We start from the raw sequence: 23,204 nt of genomic DNA, 5'->3' as shown, positions 1-23,204 counted from the left end.
GATTCACCTTGAATTGATTTTTGTCAATGGTGAGAGGTAGGGGTTCAGATTTATCTTTCTGCAGGTGGATATCCAGGTTTTCCTTTTCCCAGTGGATTGACTGGTACTCTTTGTCAAAAATCAGTTGACTGTATGTTTGGGAGTTTATTTCTAGAAACCCTATTCTGTTCCATTGGTCCACCTGTGTGTTTTTGTGCCAGTACCATGCTGTTTTGATTATCACAGCTTTGTAGTATATTTTTGGATCAGGGAGTGAGATGCCACCCACTCTGCTCTTCTTGTGCAGGATTGCTTTGACAATACGAGGTCTTTTATGATTCCAGACAAATTTTATGATGGTCTTTTCTAGATCTGTGAAGAATGTGTCTGATACTTTGATTGGGATTGTATTAAATATGTAGATTAACTTGGGTAGTATTGCCATTTTTATTATATTAATTCTTCCAGTCCAGGAACATGGTATGTCCTTCCACTTTTTTTGGTGTCATTTTTGATTTCTTTTTTTAGCTCCTTGTAGTTTTCCTTGCGGAGGTCTTTAACTTCTTTGGTTATATTTATTCCTAGGTATCTTATACTTTTTGTGGCTATGGTAAATGGAATTGCTTTTTTTCAGTTCTATCTAGTCTGCCTGCTGTTCATATATAGAAATGCTATAGATTTCTGTATGTTGATTTTGTATTGTGCAACTTTATTGTATTCATGTATTACTTCCAGGAATTTTTTCATGGATGCCATTGTGTCTTCTATGTACACAATCATGTCATCTGCAAATAGAGTTTCACCTCTTCTTTTCCTAGTCAAATGCCTTTTATATTTTCCTCTCTTCTGATTGCGTTGGTGAAGACTTCCAATACTATATTGAAAAGGAGTGGAGAAAGTGAGCATCCTTGTCTTGTACCCATTTTTAGTGGAAAAGCTTTCAGCTTTTCTCCATTGAGGATGATGTTCGCTGTGGGTTTTTCATAGGTAGTTTTTATTGTGCATAGGCCATAACAAGCCAAGAGATCGAATCAGTAATAAATGACCTTCCAACAAAGAAAATCCCTGGCCCTGATGGCTTCACCTCTAAATTCTATAAAATGTTCAAAGAAGGGTTAACCCTCATTCTGCTCAAGTTATTTCTAAAGATCCAAAAGGGTGAATCCCTCCCTAATTCATTCTATGAAGCCTCCATCACTCTTATCCTTAAAACAGATAAGGACAGGATAAAGAAGGAAAACTATAGACCAATACCTCTGATGAATATAGATGCAAAGATTTTCAATAAGATACTAGCAAATCGTATCCAACAACTTATAAAAAAGATTATACATCACAATCAGGTAGGCTTTATTCCAGGAATGCAAGGTTGGTTCAACATATGCAAAACCATAAATGTAATACACCATATTAACAGGAAGAAAGATAAAAAACATATGATCATATCAATTGATGTAGAAAAAGCATTTGATAAGATACAACATCCCTTCATGATCAAGACTCTCAGCAATATTGGTATAGAAGGATCATTTCTGATATTCTAGGTTTTAAAAATCATTTTATCGTGATAGATTTCAAATATATGACAAAGTTGAAAGAATTTACAGTAAGAAATGTTTTAGCACAACTTAATTTTATCATTTATACAGTCTCATAGATGCTTTATCACATATCTATATATTTTTCAATTTTTTATACCACAAATCCATTTTTATGTTTTTGATGCATTTCCATGTAAATTTCATATGTTCATGTACTTTTCTCTACATATTTCAATATGTAGATCAGTAACTAGAATTAAATATGGGGTTATTCTTGATCTTCTGTTATAAGATTTATATATAATAAAATGCACAAATTTGACCAATATGTTTACCGAGTTTGAAGCATATACTTGTTTAAAAAAAACCTGTATTTAGACATAGAATATTACTACATTCTGAAAAACCCCTTAGGTGTCTTCTCCAATTAAATAGTACCCTATGCTCAGAAAAAAATACTACTCGACTTTTCCATTTATTATTTATTAGTTTTTTTCTATTCCACAATGCCACATAAGTGTAATAATACAATATATAGAATTTTTGTCTTTTTTCATCACTGAATATAATGCTTTGGCAATCTAGCCAAGTTGTGTATGTCAGTAGTTGAATAAACATCCTGTGTTATGTCCAAATAATGGAATACTGTTTATAAGATGAATAATTTTTTATTACTGACTAATACCTTATTATATGGATATACCATAGGTTGCTTATTCATTCTCTTACTGATTAGCCCCTAGACTTTTCAAGATTTTGAGCCATATGAATAAGATTACAACAATATTATTCATATTGTACCATCTTTTTTTTTTTTTGATAAATGTGCACAGATGCACAGAGAAATGGCATTTTACACTTGGCTAGGGTAGAAGTAAGGACTTAAATGCAGCTCTTCAGGATTATCTTGTGGGTGTCATAGTTGCTAAGAAAGGATGAAGGTGATAATATACGGTATTAAGAATAGGATAGGTAGAAGAATTTCTATACTGGTATTGATAGTAGAAGCCCCAGATATTGCTAATTAAAAATTAGACATATGAATAAAAAGCTTCAAAAGTTAAACCCAGAGGAAGCAAGATGGTGGATAGGAAGCACCAACATTCATGTCCTCTTAAGTCAAGGTATAAAATAATAATTACTCAGACATATTTCAACTCAAATTTTTAAGGAAGAGCGCTTCAAATCACCAAAGCACCAAGGAAAGATCCAAATTTTTCTGAAATGTGGAAACTTGACAGAAACAACATAGAAGAGGAACTGAAGCACACGGCCAGCTGAGTTTCACCAGCTAAAACCAGTGAAAACTCCCCTTTGTAGGAAAAGGGCGAGTGAGAGATTTCTAGCAGCCTCTGATACCACCATCCAGGGAATTCCTAGCTGCCTCGGAGTCCAGCACTTTCCACAGCCCTGGGTCCATTGAAGGGAGGATCTGGTAGAGTCACAGGACCCAGGCGACTTTAGAGAGGCAAGGTTTTGAGATCAGAGAAACTGCTCAAGTGAAACCTGCCCTACAGATGAAGGGTCTACGAATCTTTACATTCCTGAGAACCCACTGAAATGCCACCAGGCATGCATGGGTGGCTGCAGTCAGTAGGGCTGTGTCACCAGCACGCAAGCAGAAGCAGCATTACATACTTCAGAATGTGGACAGAGCAGTGCAGTGGGAGAACTATTCCAAGAAACAGAAGGTGGCATGTGAGCATACCCTTCCTTCCACTACCCCCTCCCCCCACCCCCCTCAACCTCTCACCCCCATTTTTGAGACTGAAGAAAGCAGACATTCCACCCCAACTGACTGACTGACGGCAGGCCAGCATCCATACTCCCCCTCTCCCAGACTCAAAACTCTAGACACAGATCTCTGCCTGCTTTGTTACCATCTGCATCAAACTTCTCTGGATCTGTGAGTGTCAGAGGAAGGGAGAGCAGGGATGACTGATGTAGTGGAGGGTGCTGAAGATCTCCCCATCTAGGCAGAAAGGAGAAGACAGGATATGGCGTGGAAGCCCACCTAGAACCTCCTGTGGACTCACTGGATCCAGGGACCCTTCCAGAGTTCCCCACTGCACCCACTGGCACATGGTAGCACTGTGAGGTCCAAACCAGAGGCCCCCCTGTTCACCTTCAGGCATCTTCTAGCACAAGGGACTGGCTCAGAGTCACCCATTGGCAACCACTAGTGACACAGAGGTGCCTACTCATATAGTGTCCACGTAGCTGCTGGCACTGTGGAGGCCTGGCCAGAACTGGTGCCACAAAGTCTGGTCCAGAAACCCACAGCAAGCATGCTGGCATCTGCTAGTCTGGTCCAGAAACCCACAGCAAGCATGCTGGCATCTGCTGTTCTGCAAAAGCCCTCCCAGAGCCCTATTACACACCTGCTGGCCCACTAATGCCATGAACTCCCATCCAGTATACCCCACACCCACTGGCACCCGTTAGCACTGTGGAGTCCTGCACACACACAGCACATACCTGTTTGGATCTCACAGGTCCATCCACAGCCACCATCCACTTGCCAGTGCCATAGAGGCCCACTCAGAGCTCCAGCCTGCACCAGTAACAGTCTCTGCTTTCTCTCCTGCAAAAATTCCTCTATGGGAGCAATCTATGGTGGCAGAGAGTCTCAGGCACTGGAAAGACAGCTTCCTCCTACTACAGGAAGTGCACACAAATGGTGAACTAAACAAGTTGCCACTCCTTGAGTCACATGACTCCTCCTCTAGCACCCATATCCCTCTTGTGACTAGCCCATTGAAGATAGAAAATATTGTTTACTTTAGACCAGTATCTCCACTAGCATATCTCATCTGGAGCAGAATCCCCACCCTGTATGCAGGATCTGAGAACTCAGGCAACTACCCTACAAGGCAGCAGTTATCATTGGCACAAGGGAATCCATCCCCTTTATATGAAGAGTTAAGTACTCCTCCACATTCCTAAATGTCAACTCAGGGACACAAGAAATATAGAAAAACCAGTAAATATTTTTTCTTCAACGGAAAACACTAACTCTCCAATAATAATGGACAAATATAGGAAATCACAGAAATGTCAGAAATGGATTTCAGAATATTTATCTTAACAACATTCGATAAGATGCAGCACAATACAAAGAAACAATTTCAAGAAATAGAGAAAACTATTCATGACATGGATGAAATATTTAATAGAGATATAGCTATCATAAAAAAAGTAAAAAAGAAATCCTGGAGATGCATACAACACAGGAAATAAGTAATTCTGTGGAGAGCATCTGCAACAGATTAGACCATGCAGAAGAAAGAATCGTAGAACTAGAAGACACAACCTTTGAAACAGCAAACAACCCAAACATAACCATTAAAAATGAAAATATGGGAAAACTGGGACAACATTAAGTGACTATGTACTTAAAAATTATCTGAGAAGGCAAAAAGACAGGAAAAGTCATAAAAAAAATCTATTTCATGGCATATTAGCTGAAATCTTCACAAATCTAAAGAGAGAGACATCTGGATACTCAATAAATATTTATTGATGTCTATCATATTCTAGAAACTTTTGTAGAGCTTAGAGTTACGTCACTGATCAAAACTAACTAAATATTTCCTCTTAGAACTTACATCCGAATAGATTGAGTCAGAAAATAAATACTAATATTTAAGATGTTATGAGCTGATAAAATTGATATGTGTTGTGGGTAAAAGTTTAAAGAGATCTCATTAAGAAGAGAACATTTGAGTAAATATTTGAAAAAGGTAAGGAGGTAAACTATGTGGAAATCTGAGGTAAGAGAGGAGTAAGTGCCTGGTGGGTTCATTTAGCTAAGAGTCAATGAATGAGGCTACAAGGCCGTGAATAAAGCATAGAGCAGATGACGACAGAAAGATAATTGGAGTCCAGATACTATAGGGGTCTTATCTGCTGATGTAAGACTTTATTCTGAATGTGCTATTTATTTTATGTAGCCATGGGAGGATTCACTGGATCAGACATCTTGAAAATGGACCATTCTGGTGTTTGGTTGAGAATAAACTAAAGGGAAACAAGCATCTAAGTGAAGAGGTAAGTGGAGAGGATTTTTTTATAGTCTAGGTGCTGATTTTTAATAGTTGAGGTGGAGTCTTTTGAAGGTGATTAGAACTAATAAAGTCATCAGCGTTGGACTCCCATGATTGAATACTGGTGGGTTTATAAGGAGAGAGCGTGAGACCAAAGAGAGACGTGGACACAGACAAGCTCTTGCTCTCACATTGTTTCATGCCCTGTGGTTTTTTGGGACTCTGCAGTTAAGTCCTCACCAAGAAGAAGACTCTTACTGGATAGATTCCCTTAACCTTGATTCTCCAAAACTGTGAGCTGAATAAACTTTTATTCTTTATAAATGATCTACTTTATGGTATTCAGTTATTAAGCAACAAAGAATGCACCAAAGCACAAAGCTATACATTATAGTTTGTTATATGTAGACTCTCTAAGCCTCTATTTACCCACCTATAAAATTTGGCTAATAGTAGGTCTTACCTCATAGGATTGTGGTTATTTAGTGTAGAGGTTAAGTGTAACCATGTATGTAAATTGTTTATCATAATGTCCTTCCTATTGTAAGCACTGAATAGTGTTTCACTGTTTTAATAATATTAGTGACTGAGTCCTCTGTAGGGGCTGAAGTTAATGCCAAGTGTGATGAAATAATTAAAGTGAAATAATATACTATAAGTTCTTTCATGTTGACTGATATTTAAAAGAATATCTTTATATGTTGTGTTGAATGTGTGTGTGCAAGTGAGATGCTGGTGTTTCATGTGGGAGAATATGTGAATTATATGGTTAGACCTGATTATATCTTGGGTCTAAATTTGAGCATGAATAGAACCTTCTCTATGGCTAGAAAGTACAAGTATTTAGGGTTTACTACAAATGAAATGGCACAAAAGAGTGGGTACAATTGAGAAAAGTTCAGAATTCTTTTGTGGAGAGACTGTAGTGTATGTTTGGCTCAGTTGTTGGTGGGTGTTTTTTGCGTCTATTAGCTTTTATGCATGTTTGTGGGGAATAAATCTACAATTGTGAATGTATCCTTTTCCTTTGAAATTCTATTCTTTAAATTTTATCTGAACTTTAAAATACCTTTTGTTGCTTCAGTTATATCTGCTGGCTTATCTTTGTGAATATTTGCCCAACTGTCTCTGAAAAAACATTATAACTCTGCTCAAGGACAAAAGCTTCCCACAAAACAAATAATAATGAACCTGGGAAGGTATTATGTTAGATGCTCTTCCAGGAGTAGCGGGCTAGACAATCTCAGGAGTGTAATATTCAAAAGACTATCAGTCAATAGAAATTAACTAAGTGTTTAAAATAGTAAATATTTTATGTCTAAGACAAATTGGATTTTAGAATCATCATGACTATGAAATTGAAGCAAATAATAAAGCAGTTCATTCTTTGCTATGAGAGTATAAAAAGAATATGAAGATTTGAGAAAAATGAAATAAGTACATAAGAAAAACTGCTCATTGGAGTTAGCTATTCCTGAATTGTAGTATATGAATAATTAAGATCAATAGGAACAAAAGTTTAAAGCAATTGTATAGCTGTGAATTACAGTTCCCAATTTAGGAGCTCCAAATGTGATTCTATTTCCTACAAATGAACTTAAATTCTGTCCTGTTCCATTCTGCTTAGTGGCACAAATTGAATTATCATCAACTATAAGATAAACTCTCTAAATTCAAGAATTTCTCAATCCATTCAGAATTTTCTTCTTCCCATTCTCCATGAGAGAGTGTGTATGTATGTATGTGTGTGTGTGCATATACATCCATATAAAGGTATGTTTGTGTGTATATATATGCATGCATGTATGGATATCTATGCACACATATACACATACACATGTCTACCCACATACATACATAATATACACACAGAGAGACATATACACACGTGTGTACATACACACATGCATACATTTGTGTGTATACATGTGCGATATGTATGTGTACACAAATATATGGACACATATATGTATGTGTGTATGTGTGTGTGTATATATATGTGTGTGTATATATATACATATATATGTATATATACATACATACATACATACATACATACATTCACACATATGCCCACACATGCATTCTCCTTGGGGCATGATCTTGAGCAAGCTGTAATCCTTCCTCCATCTCTCCTTCATATCTCTCCTTCATTTTGGGATTTTGAGCAGTCACATACACACACACACACACACACACACACACACACACACCGTGTTTTTCAAACCACCAAGTCTAGGACCTGAACTGCATAGTTAGCCATGTGGGATCCAGCCACCTTAACCACCACTCCATGGGCTGGTCCCCAGTTCCTCTTTTAATGTCCTTCGTGAGACAAAGTCCAACCTACATAGGATAGTCTCTCTTTTGATAGTGACTCTACATCAAATTATTTGAGACTATAATTACCTTTGAAATCCTTTCCCTTGGCCATATCCTATTGGTTAGAAACAAGTCACAGGTCTCACTGACACAGTATGGGACTGTACATGAGGGAACACCAGAGAACACATGATTCACTGTATGATTTGTTCCCACATCTTAGATTTTTCTTTAAATGCTATTTTCTAAAAGCTTTACTATTTTGCATTTCACATTTAGTTTCATAATTTATTTGGAATTAATTTTTAAAGTTTATTTATTTATTTAGAGAGAGTAAGATGGGACCTCCAAAAGGGTTTGCCTACTGCCATTCACCCCAAGCTTCAGCCACCCCAGGTTATGTGTGCTGCTCAGCATGTTGAGGGAGTCCTTGGGACATAAACCTGGGACCCTCACATGTGGGTATGAGGGCTACCAACTCCACTGCCTGGCCTTAGAATAAATATTTTATGTGAGGTAAGAATTAAGATTCATCATTATTTTATGGAGACAAAGAAGTGACCTAGAAAATTTATATGTCATACATCAAGTGAACATATATTAGTATGTTTGTTTCTTTTTTCTAGATTCTGGTTTCCATTCATTGGCCTTTCCTCCTGTGCAGGAGGAATTATACTTTATTACTTATGGATATAATATGTCTTGATATCCAAGTAATATAAATCCTTAAAATTTGTTCTTTAAGTTTGTTTTAGCAATTCTTTTGTTTGTTTGTTTTCCCATGGAAATCATAGAATCAACTTGTCAATTCTACAAAATCTCTTGTGGGATTTTCATTAGTATTCCAATAAGTTTATAGATCAATGTGAAAGGAATTGATAACTTTCAAAACTGAGCTTTTCAATTCATGGAAGTGTCTTCCCTCTCTCTCTTTTGTCTTTTCAAATTTATCTCAGTAATTTCGTGTAGTTTCTGTGTAGAAGTCTTGCATGTCTTTAAGTTTGTTTTTCCTAGAAAGTCAATCGGTAGTTTTTCTAAGAGGTTGCAGACTCATGTCACTCTTAGAAAGTCAGGCATTGTGAATAAGGAGGTAGATTGATAAAAGACATAGCTTTCTTAAATTCCCAAGTTAGTTAACTTGTCAGTTCATTAATAGAAATTATGCATGCTTAGAAAATTAGACACTTAAATATTTAAACATATAGAAACTCAATTCATAACCAAATATAATAATAATGACACTGACAGAAAGAATTGGCTTATCTAGAAGCCTGTGTTTTTTAAATAAAGGGCTAGATTGTGAAAACTTTAAGCTTTGTCAGCCATAAAGGAGATTTTATTGCTAGCATTCATTGTAGCATGAAAACAATCATAGACAATATTTAAATGAATGGACCTGATTCTGTTCCAATGAAATCTTAATTACAAAGCAGGTGCTGCGTGGATTTGACCTGAGAGCTCCAGGGCTATAGTTTGCTGGCTTCCTGTTCTAAGACATTGTTTAAAAATTATTGCACTTTGTTTGTAGTCCATTTACTTCTGTGTATTGAATGATTAAATGGTAAACCTTGCAAGCCATAGCAACTGGGGAGAGTGTTTAATTTTACTCAGAAAGTTTAAATACATCCAGATCTGTGTCCAATGAAGCAATATGATTCCTGACCTCAGCGTTTGCAATCTAGTCTAAAGGAGAAAGAATCCCAACCAAAACAAAAATATTTCTTGAGGAAATATTATGCTGAGGAATTTTCACTAGTGTTTGAATGAAATGGGGAAGGAAAATGAGATTTCTAATATATACACATATTCATATGTAAGTATATGTATGCATAGATTTGTGCTTGCATTAATAGACAATAAAAATTATCCCGTGTATTGATATTACATTTACTTTTATTTGTATTAACTCTTCTAGAGCTAGTTCTTCTTTTTGAATAGAACTGTATTCATTTAGTATATTTAATTCAATTTATTCATGAATAGAGACACTATTAATCAGTATAAATTGAATTATGGGAATTTTGCTGCACATTTTTTGATGTGCAGTCTTTCATATAATTACATCTGAGGATACAAAGTTCTGAACTCAAAAGCTATTGATCTGAAGCTTTTAAACATAAGGGGAACAGCATTATTAATCATTTAAAACATTATGTATGTCTTAATTACAGATCATAAAAGAGGATTAATAGGGGTAGAGAAAGTGTTTCCTGAAACCAAGATACCCTTTGTAAATAGAATGTGAGCTCAAATATCTGGAGACCATGTTAACATGAATAGATAGGCTTTGATTTTCCAAGAATTTCTAAAATCTCATATTGCTTTTTGACTCAAAGAAACACATGGTGCAGCCTGTACATGGCCTAGTTTATTTGCTTAGCTAAGGAATGGAGTGTACAATTTGTAATTTCCATTAAAAAATGTGTAGGGTTTATGTTCTCCCTGGAGAGACAGAGACACAGAGACAGAAAGCAAGAAATCACCCCTAGGGGGATGGCCACACTGTAGTCCCTTCTTCTCTATTCTCCTCTTGGGATTTTGGGCAGGCATGCACATTCACCCAGTGTGAATTTCAAGCCACCAGGTCCAGTACTTGAACTGTGGTCAACTATGTTAGAGTCCAGCAGTGTAATCATTACACCATCTGCTGGTCCCTATAATTTCTATTTTTAAAACTAATTTATTTTTATTTTATTCTTTTTTTTAAGGAGGTTTTTGCCTTAAGAAGTGTGCACTCACTGGAGAGAGAGAGAGAGAGAAAGACAGTGAGAGGGAAAGTGGGAAATCACCCTCTGGAGAGATGGCTACACCACAGTCCCTTTTACATCCTCTTCCTGGGATCTAGGACATGCATACATGCAAGCGCACACACCCAACATGATTTTCAGGTCACTGGGTACAGAACTTGAACTGCTTTTGGCCATATGGGAGTCTAGTGACATAACCACTACATCTGCTGGCCCTATAATTATTTTAACTTTAGTACCTTCCCTAACTTATTTCACACACACACACACACACACACACACACACACACACTGATAAAACGACAGATGACTAGATTAATGGAAGAAATTAAAGAAAAAAATTAATTTATAAAAAAATGTTGAACTATGGGTCCAGCAGTTGGCTTAATGGCTATGTCGCTGGACTCCAATGAATCCCAGACCTGGTGGCTTAAACTCACGCTGGGTGCGTGTGTGTGCGTGGCCAAGATCCTAAGAGGAGAATGGAGGAGAAGGGATTGTGGCATGGCAATCTTCCCCGGGAGGTAATTTCTTGCTTTCTGTCTCTCTCTGTCTTTCTGGCAAGTGCATGTGCCCTATAGCAAAAACCTCTCAAAAAAAAAAAAAAGTTGAACTAATCTTTCTCAAATCAATTCAATGGAGGAAGAATAGTTTTTTCAATTCATCAAACAAGAAAAATTCAACATCCATAGATACAATGAAATGAAAACTAAACTTCAATATGAACTTTCCATCAAATTAAAAATTAAGGCAAAATTGATGACATAAATCCCAAAAGTATATATAGGAATACAAAAGATAGATTCTTTTAGATATAGAACAAAGTAAAAAATTCTTATGCATGACACCAAAAGCATAATCTATAAAGGAAAAAAATAGATAAATGGACTTCATTAAAACGGAAAATATTGGCACTGTTTAAGACTCTATTAAGAAGATGAAAAGACATGCTATAAAGTGGGAGAAAATATTTGAAAACCACATATTGGACAAGGATCATATATCTAGCATATACATAAAGCTCTGAAAGCACATGAGTAAAAACAAAACAATCCCATTAGAAAGTGGGGAAAAACATGAGCAGATATTTTATCCAAGAGGATATATAGATGGTGAATACACAAAAATATATTCAACATTATAAGTAATCACAGGTGTTCAAATCAAAATCATAATGATATATAGAACTACGTACTTATTAGAAGGGTTAAGAAAATTTTTTAAAGATTCATTTTGAAGAGATGGAGAAGTAGGAGGGGGAGAACTTTCTGATCCAGGGGCCCTAAACCAAGGAGCAGGACAATGAGAAGTCAGTAGCTTGGGTGGCAGTGGCCCCATCTCTATTATGTTTTTATGATACAAAAATTTCAGAATTTTTCAGCAGAGAACTTCATGTTCTTTTCTCTTTTAAATGTTTCTTCCCTTTGCCCCACCCTCTACCACCCGCTGTCTATCACAGACTTCCCTCCCTTGCAGTCTCCAGTATCTACTCTTACTCTGATACTATTTTATCTTTGTCGCTTTTCATTTCTCTCACTGAGTACAGACATTTGGTACATACTGAGTGGGGGCATACAGTGTGTATTTATTTATTTTAATTAATTAATTAATTAATTTTTATATACATTCAATGACATTGTTTAGCTTATGAAATGAACATTTCGATATGTGAGCAATTCTCCCCAATCCCGTTGATCAAAATATCTTCAACAGATTACACCACACCTCTGGTCCTGTCAACGCTCTGCCTCTGTATTCCTCCTCCAAATGTCCTTCCCTAGGTCCCACTTGTCCACACACACCACATCTGGTATTCACCCCCATGTCTTGTGTTTGTATATCTTTTAGTCAATCAGTTTTGGTCGTAGAGTGCAGACACTCGGTATATATTAAGTGGGGACATACAGTGTTTCTCCTTCATAGCCTGGCTTGCTTCACTCAGCAGCAATTCTTCCATATTCTTCCACTTTCTGTCAAAAGCCAGGGTTTTGTTGGTTTTTATGACTGAATAGTATTCCATAGAGTATATGTGCCACAGGTTTTCAATCCATTCATCCATATGGGGGCATTTGGGTTGGTTCCATGTCTTAGCAATCTTGAATAGTGCTGCAATAAACATCAATGTGCAAGCACTTTTCCAATGAAGAATTTTTCTGTCCCTTGGGTAGATACCGAGGAGTGGGATTGCTGGATCATATGGTAGATCTATTTGTAGATTTTCTGAGGAATCTTCAAATTGTTCTCCACAGTGGCTGGGCCAATTTACATTCCCACCAGCAGTGTAAAAGAGTTCCCCTTTCACCACACCCCTGCCAGCACTTATCATTTTTTATTTTTTTAATCTTAGACATTCTTTCTGGGGTTAAATAGTACCTCATTGTTGTTTTGATCTGCATTTCCCTTATGATGAGGGATGCTGAACATTTTTTCATATGCCTTTTGGCTATTCGTATATCATCTTTAGAGAGTGTTTTTTTTTCAACTCCTTCTCCCATGTTTTAATAGGGTTGACCATCTTTTTTTTAAACAATTATTTATTTAACTTTATTTATTATTATTATCATTATTATTTTCCAGTTTGGTCAGAGAGAAACAGAGAGAGAGAGAAAGGAAGTGAGAAAGCAAACCACCAGGTCCGAGACTTGAACCGTGGTCGGCCATGTGGGAGTCCAGTGCCTTTAACCACCATGCCACTTGCCGGCCCCAAGGGTTGACCATCTTTTTACCAAACAGCTTCTTTAGTTTCTTGTGTATTTTGGTTATCAGTCCATTATCTGATGCAGAATTTACAAAAATATTTTCCCATTATTTTTCAAGTCTGGTGCACTACACTCAACATTAAGTCTTCTATATTCATCCATTTTGAATAAAAAAAAAATGGTTTCATTGTTTCTTTTCTTTTTCTTTTTTTGGAGAGGTTTTTCGCTATAGGGTGCATGCGCTTGCCAGACAGACAGAGAGAGACATAGAGACAGAAAGCGAGAAATCACCCCCCGGGGGGATGGTCACGCCGCAATCCTTTCTCCTCCATTCTCTTCTCGGGATCTTGGGCATGCACGCACACGTGCCCAGTGTGAGTTTTAAGCCACCGGGTCCGGGATGTGAACCACGGTCGACTACGTGGGAGTCCAGCGACATAGCCATTACGCTAACTGCTGGTTCCCGGTTTCATTGTTTCTTATGGTTGAGTAATATTTTATAGTATAATATGTGCCACAGTTTTTCAATCTAGTCATCCGTTTTTGGACACTTAGGTTTATTCCATTATCTTAGCAGTTGTGAATAATGCTGCAATAAACATGGATGTGCAAATATCTTTCTGACAGTGTTTTCCTATCCTTTTGGTAAATATCAAGAAATTGGTTAGATAACGGAGACGTAAGGCAGTTCTATTTGTAGGTTATTGAGAAACCTCCACATTGTTTTCCGCAGAGGTTGTACTAATTTGTTAGGTCATTGGGAAAGTCATGACATGTTTTTCTATGAAAAAATGCATCATGACTTTCCCAAGAACCCAACACATTCCTACTAGTAGTATAAGAGGGATCCCTTTTCACCACAGCCTCACTAGCACGTGTTCTTAATTTTTTTCTTAATCCTGGTCATTCTAACTAGGGTTAAATGATATCTCATTGTGGTTTTAATGTGCATTTCCCTTATGATAAGAGACTTTGAACTTTTTTTTTTTTCATGTACCTTTTGGCCAATCATAAGTCTTCCTTGGAGAGTTGTTTACTCAGTTCATTTGCACATTTTTTAATTATTCATTATTTATGGGTGAGCTGCTTGAGTTCTCTATACATTCAGGTTATCAATCACTTATCTGAGGAGTAATGTGGAAATATTTTCTCTCATTCTGAGGGGCTTCTTTTCACTCTAATTATGGTTTCTTTTGCTGTGAAGAAACTTTTTAGCTTGATGTAATGTCATTTATTGATTTTGGGGATTATTGCATGCTTTATGGGTCTTATTTAGGAAATCTTTGCCTATTCCCATGTCTTCAACAGTTTCCCCTGTTTCTACATTTAAGTTTTTGTTTGTTTGTTTGTTTTCTTAGAGAGATTTTTTTGCTATAGGGATCTATGCTCATTAGAAAGAGAGAGAGAGACAGAAAACAAGAAATCACCCCCCAGGGGCAATGGCCATACCACGATCCCCTCTTCTCCATTCTCCTGTGGGGATTCCGGACATGCATGCACACGTGCCCAGCATGAGTTTCATGCTGCCATGTCCAGGACTCAAACCTCGGTTGACCACGTGAGAGTCCAGTGTCCCAACCATGACACTACTTGCTAGCCTCATGTTTCAATCTTTGATCCATTTTGAATTAATTCTTGGTAATGGTGAGAAATAGGGATCCAGTTTCATTTTTCTGCAGGTGGATATCCAGTTCTTCAGCACCATTTACTGAAAAGGCTTTCTTTTTTTCCTTGATATATTGATAAGCATTTTGCACAAGATGAGCTTTTAAATCTAAAGAATTTGTTCTCAAATCAATGTGGAATTCTTTTGATGCTATTCAAAGACTATTTCCTAATATTCACCACATACAGGAACATATTGAGGACTTCAAAAGATCTGTAAGTTAAGAAATATGTTCATGGTGCCAGCGGGTGATATGGTGGTTAATGTGATGGATCCCCACATGGCTAACCATGCTTCAAGTCCTGGACCTGGTGGTTTGAAAATCATGCTGGGCACGTGTGCATGCATGTCCAAAATCCTGAGAGGAGAATGAAGGAGAAACTGTGGCATGGACATCTCCCCTGGGGGTGATTTCTCACTTTCCCTCTATCTCTCTCTGTCTCCCTGATGAGCAACACATGCCCTACAGAGAAAAAAGTTCATGCTTAGCCTAGATTTCTTTCAAACATTTTGTATGATAAAGCAGTTTGTTTCCCCTGTAGAATACTTATAATCTGAAGTGCTAGCATTCCAAGAAAAAACATTTTGGGAAACAGCTGTTTTATTCCATAATTTATTATCCTATTGTTCTTTAGAACTGCCTCTTCTTGTTTCTGACATTTGCAATAAAAATAGTTGTATTTATTTCTGTCATTTCTTATAGACTTCCTGAGCTGGCTTTCCACCTGAATAACTTGGGAAGAGAAATTTATACTCAACATGTTTATTCTTGCATAACTGAAGACATTATAGGCAAGTTATAGTTTGTATTTTTTATCACCAATTTTTAAAAGTGTGTTGAAAGCAAAATGTATTATTTTAGTAAATATAGTACTTATTAGTAGTGTAGTTAAAACTATACAGTACTTTTTTTTTTTTTTTTTTTGGAGAGGTTTTCGCTATAGGGTGCATGTGCTCGCCAGACAGACAGAGAGAGGCATAGAGACAGAAAGGGAGAAATCACCCCCCAGGGGGGATGGTCACACCGCAATCCCTTCTCCTCCATTCTCTTCTCAGGATCTTGGGCACGCACGCACGCACACGTGCCCTGCGTGAGTTTTAAGCCACTGGGTCTGAGATGCGAACCGTGGTTGACTATGTGGGAGTCCAGCGACATAGCCATTACGCTAACTACTGGTTCCCAGTACTTTTTATATTTATTTTTTAAATGTATACAAATAACCTGTGGCAATGCTCATTATTGAAAAATAAAACAATCTGAAGTTTTAGAATACATGACAATTTCCCACTCACTGCAGATAATCTTTGTTATCAATTTTTTTTTGAGGTCCTTTTAAAAACACATTTCAAATATTTACTTTATGGCTTTTTGGTTTTATGATTTCTATTATGTAGCAATGCTTCCCTTGCCCTATGGTTTTAAACAGGACAATCATGTGCTTGTGCTTAAATAGGGCGACCAGGAAGTCTGTAGCATAACTACAATATGCGTAATAAATGGCGTTTTTGGGGATCATATTTTAAAAGTTTATTTATATCAAGAGTGACAGAGACAGCAAACGAGAGGAAGAGAAAGAGTGAGACAGCAGCCTTAACAGGGTCTCAACTCCCTGATTCACCCTAGCCTTCACCCAGCCCTATATCATGAGTGAGCATACGCCTGGCATACTCAGGAAGGTCTCCAGACTTGAACTCAAAACCTTCTCATACCAGATTGCCTTGCATAGTGTTGCTATGCCCCCACCTGGCCCCTAAATGGCATGCTTATTTTATACAATAACAACTATGTTCATTGACATCGCATGATATATTCAATGTTCTGTTCCTCATTAGTGCCACGTAGTTCAATGTACTATGAAGTTGCAATGAATGTTGATATTCGACATAATGTTTCTATCAGTCCCTGCATATCCATCTGTGATGCACTAATCTCTGCATCAGTTTGTGTCTCTGAATTCTGCTAAATAATCCTGAGCCTTTAACATAGTTTACATGATGTTATTAAAGAGGTTTGGTTTGTCTGTCTGTGTGTCTACCTATTATCTATCTATTTCCAGCCTTTATGACAACTCTGTACTTTTGTAGAGTGTACATTTATTTCTTTAATTAACCTAGAATTAAATTTTATATAAATCATGAAGAAAGAATCTACATTTACATTTTCCCAACCAAACAATTGTTCTAACTGCAGCAGTCTGTATGGGACTCATGTGAACCCGGCTTAAGAAGATAAAGATCTTTGAATCATCCACAAAGAGATGAAAATTGAAGACGTGAAGGTGGATGAGATCCTGAGGAAGAAAGCAGATACACAGATGGAAAAAGCATGCCATACATATCTACCGTTAGAAGAGGGAGCAAGAAAAAGAGTTACCCCAGAGGTAGGTAGGAGAACCTAGACTGATGTAGTGGAAGTTACAGATGAAGGGTTTCAAGACAAGGGGGCGGGGGGTGCAGTAACCAGTGTGGGAGCAGGAATTTGTTGTAAAGTAGGCGAAACAGACCGTTTGATTCATGAATTATGGTTCTACTTGAATTCTGTGACACATCTGTAGTGTGACTAGCTTTTGGATTATTTTGGATTATCTACACTTTATTGCTTCATTTCCACTCATGAGCATGGACAATGGGCTAACCACAGGCAGGGTCTGTTTCTGGGTAGTAAAGTGAAAATTGCAAACAATACATTTGAAAATGTCATTTATTAATTTTTCGCTTGTGTGGTACACTCACAAATATTTTTGATGGGAACAAGCAGATGACTTAATGATTGCGTTGCTGGACTCTCATGTGGTCGACTGTGGTTCAAGTCCTGGGCCCACTGGGTGCATGTGCGTGTGTGCCCAAGATCCCAAGAGAAGAAAGGAAGAGAGGGGATTGTAGCATGGCCACCCCCCCTGGGGGGTGAATTTTTGCTTTCTGTCTCTCTTTGTCTCCCTGGGGAGGGCATGTGCCTTATAACAAAAATCTCTTTTTAAAAAATATATTTTTGATTTTGATTTTAAATATATTTTTGATTTTGATTTTAAATATATAAATATATTCACATGGTGAATATATTGATACAATGATATAAGATGTAAGAGAGCTTTCAAGCTATACACACTATAAACATAAATGATGTGATCTGTATGTGCAACACATGTCAGCTATTCCTCATGTACTTGGTGACAATGTGGTGCATACTTGACCAGGCCTCAGCATCACTCTGTTTGTCAGCACCATGATAACATTATACAAGGCATGTTAAGCTTGCTGATTCTATGCATTTATAAACTAGTCATTCCCTTTTCTAAAAATGTCATTATTTATTTATTTGCTCAGAGAGAGTGAGATACAGAGAAAGAGAGAGACCCCTAACAGGGTTTTTGCTCCCAGCTACAGCCAGCCATGACCAAGGCCACACCTAAATGCCCTGTTTACATATAGCAAGACCTTCAGACAGAAATTTAGGATTGGCCTGTGTAGCTTTAGCACCAGTGTTGTGTTACTACTGTGTCACCGTGGCTGGTCTAAACTACTTATTTTTAATGCCTATTTATAGCTTACTCTTTCCTGCTTTCCTTTTTTAAAAAGAGGTTGAGAGAGGCAGTGCATTTATTCTGGTTTGGTGTGGACGTTCTGTCAGATCAGCCCGTAGCCAGGCCACAAAGGTGATCATCGCTGTATGAGTATATAGCAACAGCGCCACACTAGCCTTACCAGCTGCCCTGGAACGCAGCCAGTCTGCAAACGGCACTGACTGGGCTGCTCTGCCTGGCTGCCCTGGCTGAGGGCGGATGGCAGCAGGACTCCAGAGCAGCTGCTCCACAGCAAGACCTGTGAAGAAATCTCCACGGAGGCATTCACCGAGAAGCCCATCGGAAATGTTGATGTGACACTGAGGAGGCTGCCTCGGCGATGAATGAGAGGTCCTGCCGATGGGACCTCAGCAGAGTGATGGGGTGGCTCATTTTGATTCACGGTATTGAGCAGCTTGTGGGACCAAGACAATCAGCAACAGTGACAGGCCCTGCGTTGGAACCTACAGTCAGAAAGCCAGGCTTGACCAGCGAAGCTCTCTGTTTGGAGCAGTTTGCAGTTTTTAATTTTTTTTAAAAGCTATATTCATAAATATGGAAAGTACCATTGCCAGCATCATTAAAATCATATATGAAGGAAGATGATGCTCATCCATAAATCATGCTAATGAATGCCAGCTAATGGTGATGTGCTGGATGCTGCGTTCCATAAAAGTCTTCCAGTCATTCTCTATCCGCTTATCCTGATTTATGGTCTTCATAGCTCAGCTTCGCCAGATATTTTATTATATATATTTATTCCAGGATAGGTTGTTTCTTTCCCATCCCATACCAAATGAAGGTACAGGAGGATGGTATCTTTAAATGGTCTCGTTTTCTACAGTATCCCCAGTGTCAGTAACAGTGCCTGAGCATAGTAAGCCCTCAATGTGTGTTTGTTGAAATAAACGTAAACATTCAGTATGATATATTTCTAGTGATCTCCCAGAATAACAAAGAGGCTCAAAACCTCAATTTTGAATAAGAAATATGCTTATTTAATGAATAGTAATTTTTTTCCAAAGAGATGCCTAAATATTTGAGTTTTACAGTATTCAAAATATGTAATGCCTTATTATATATATTTTTGCCTCTGATGGATTTATCAGTTAGTATTAAAATTTAAGCCAGACAACTAATTGTTTTGTGTGTGTGTTGCCAAAGAATGAGTTTTGAATAGGTTTCCCTCCTCCCTTTTCCATTCCTCACAATTTGCCCTTGAGAAGATATTGCCACAACACAAAAACTCACCTCTAGCTCACTGATTTTAAACACACACACACACACACACACACACACTAAAAATTCCTACTTCTTTTCATAGATTGGACATATCTGTACAAAAGAGAGTGTACAGATGAGTTTACTTAGGTAGAGAAAACAAAATATTTGTAATTACATTAGGTAGAAGTAATTTGGGCTCTTGGATTAGTTTAAGCAGAGATGAGCTAGATTTGGCAGGTGACAAAACCTCTGTATTAGAATTTTCTAGAGAAACAGAAGCAATAGGATATATGTAGAGATATAGAAAGAGATTTATTATGAGGAATTGGCTGATGAAGTTATGGAGGCTGGGAAAAGTTACAATCTGTTGTCTACAAGCTGGAGGCCCAGGAAACCCCATGGTGTAGTTTTAGTCCAAGTTTGAAGGCCTGAGAACTAGGGGAATTAAATGGTATAAATCTGAATCCAAATCTGAAGACTCAAGAAGCAGGTGCTGATGACCCAAGGTAGGAGAAAATGGATACATGGATACCCCAGCTCAAGCAGAGAGCAAATTTGCTTATCCTCTGCTGTTTCATTCTTTTTTTTTTTTGAGAGTTTTTTTTTTTTTTTTTTTTTTTTTTTTGCTATAGAGCACGTGCACTCACGTGCGACAGACGGAGAGAGACAGAGATAGAAAGTGAGAAATCACCCCCCAGAGGGGATGGCCACGCCACAATCCCTTCTCCTCCATTCTCCTCTAGAGATCTTGGGCACGCATGCACACGCACCCTGTGTGAGTTTAAGCCACTGGGTCCGGGACTCGAACCGTGGTCGACTACATGGGAGTCCAGCGACATAGCTATTACGTTAACTGCTGGTCCCTGCTTTTTCATTCTTTTAGGCCCTCAACAAATTGGATAACGCCCACCCATATGGGTGAAGGTGATCTTCTTTACTTGGTCTACCAATTTAAATGCTAATGGTTTCCAGAAAGACCCTCACACTCACACCCAGAAACAATGTTTTACCAGCTAACTAGGCAGCCCTTAGCCCAGTCAAGTTGACACATAAAATGAACTATTACAAATCCTTTTCTAGCTCAATACTGTATATCTGTGAAAAGAGTGCTGACTCAATATTAAAAACATCAACCAACCTGTGAGGTAATACTAAGGCACATAAAATATTAGGAACCACATAAGAGTAGGATTCAAATTTCAGATAGAAAGTTGGACTGGATCAGACTTTCTTAGGTGTCATCTGAGAGCACTCACAACTGTTAAATGAAGATTTTCCCATTGCATATTCTAATTCAGAGTATTATGTGGGGTCCCAATAATTTTTTGTATGTTTTTAAAAAATTTAACAAGGTTCCAAATGGGGCCAGACAATGGCACAGCGGTAAAATACAACCCTCTGTGAGGTTGAGTCACATGAGAAGGTTCTAGGTTTTTATCCACGACTTCTCTAATCATGTTAGGCATGTGTGTGCTAATGATCTACCTCCTGGCAGATGCAAGAGGTAGATTGCTCATGGTATAAAAACCCTGCTGTTGGGAGCAAGAGGGAGTGTTATTTCTCTGTCTTTGTCTGTCTCTCTCTGTTTTTTTTTTTTGAGGGTTTTTTTTTTTTTTTTTTTTTTTTTTTTGCTATAGAGCACGTGCACTCACGTGCGACAGACGGAGAGAGACAGAGATAGAAAGTGAGAAATCACCCCCCAGAGGGGATGGCCACGCCACAATCCCTTCTCCTCCATTCTCCTCTAGAGATCTTGGGCACGCATGCACACGCACCCTGTGTGAGTTTAAGCCACTGGGTCCGGGACTCGAACCGTGGTCGACTACATGGGAGTCCAGCGACATAGCTATTACGTTAACTGCTGGTCCCTGCTTTTTCATTCTTTTAGGCCCTCAACAAATTGGATAACGCCCACCCATATGGGTGAAGGTGATCTTCTTTACTTGGTCTACCAATTTAAATGCTAATGGTTTCCAGAAAGACCCTCACACTCACACCCAGAAACAATGTTTTACCAGCTAACTAGGCAGCCCTTAGCCCAGTCAAGTTGACACATAAAATGAACTATTACAAATCCTTTTCTAGCTCAATACTGTATATCTGTGAAAAGAGTGCTGACTCAATATTAAAAACATCAACCAACCTGTGAGGTAATACTAAGGCACATAAAATATTAGGAACCACATAAGAGTAGGATTCAAATTTCAGATAGAAAGTTGGACTGGATCAGACTTTCTTAGGTGTCATCTGAGAGCACTCACAACTGTTAAATGAAGATTTTCCCATTGCATATTCTAATTCAGAGTATTATGTGGGGTCCCAATAATTTTTTGTATGTTTTTAAAAAATTTAACAAGGTTCCAAATGGGGCCAGACAATGGCACAGCGGTAAAATACAACCCTCTGTGAGGTTGAGTCACATGAGAAGGTTCTAGGTTTTTATCCACGACTTCTCTAATCATGTTAGGCATGTGTGTGCTAATGATCTACCTCCTGGCAGATGCAAGAGGTAGATTGCTCATGGTATAAAAACCCTGCTGTTGGGAGCAAGAGGGAGTGTTATTTCTCTGTCTTTGTCTGTCTCTCTCTGTGTCCCTCTCACTCATGGACACAATAAATAAGTAAACTTAAAATAAAATGAGCAGACAAACAAAAACCAACAACAAAAATCAAGGTTCCAGATGATTTTTTATTTTCAGGGATGTTCGGTAACCTAGAAGACCTTCAGATCTCAATCCTTTCCTCAGACTCTATGATTATTCAAACATTTTTGTGTAGACTAGTCTTTAAATGGTTTTTGTTGTTTTGGTATTGGGAGTCATAGACAGTGGTTTATAAATTGGGCAGTTTATATCTAACTTAAAAACACATGAGCAAATAAAGAGGGCTCATTTCATGCAAACTTCACTGTGGAATGACATGCCCTATGGATCACTGAACCCAGTAACATTTTTCCATTTATTTGCGTACATGCTCTATGGCCCTGCAGTTGGTAGCGTTCAAAGGTTAAACTCAACAGCTAGAAAAATGATGACAGTAACAAAGTTTAAATAACAAAAAAGCTTGGTGCATGAAAACCAATCTTCAAGTCCTATAAAACTACCAGTGCCAATTTCTCATTATATTTTTAACTACATCATGATTATACAACGTGAACTATCCTGCAAGTTGAAAAACAAATAGCCATGACTTAGGGCAGTATTTCTCAACTGTTGTTCTGCTTTGAATTTTCGTTTTATTTATTTGATTGTTCATTTTTACTATATATTTCAAGTGAGTTAAATAGAAAATTTTAATTAAGAAAACAGTGTTCAGAGCCCTGTTTGCTCTCAAATGCCGTACTCTATGGTCTAGTAAATACTCTAATGAGTTGTAACACTGCAAGATGTTTCTAGTTCTTTTGCATTTTTAACATCACCA

General features: G+C 37.8%; 1 protein-coding gene across 1 annotated transcript in view; it reads left to right on the top strand.

Moving 5' to 3' along the window:
- The first annotated feature begins 5,488 nt into the window (after window positions 1-5,488).
- The window catches only part of INPP4B (inositol polyphosphate-4-phosphatase type II B), a 957,317-nt gene continuing 939,601 nt past the window's right edge, over window positions 5,489-23,204 (top strand). Inside the window, exons 1-2 of the mRNA XM_014586328.2 lie at window positions 5,489-5,570; window positions 17,192-17,381. The gene's annotated coding sequence lies outside the window, so the exon portion shown is untranslated. The remainder of the gene's footprint in view (window positions 5,571-17,191; window positions 17,382-23,204) is intronic.

Source organism: Tupaia chinensis, unplaced genomic scaffold (genome assembly GCF_000334495.1).
Source record: "Tupaia chinensis unplaced genomic scaffold, TupChi_1.0 Scaffold000127_2, whole genome shotgun sequence".
NCBI classification, from domain to species: Eukaryota; Metazoa; Chordata; class Mammalia; order Scandentia; family Tupaiidae; genus Tupaia; species Tupaia belangeri.
Note: the sequence above shows the minus strand (reverse complement) of the source record. Positions and strands in the feature narration are given on the sequence as shown.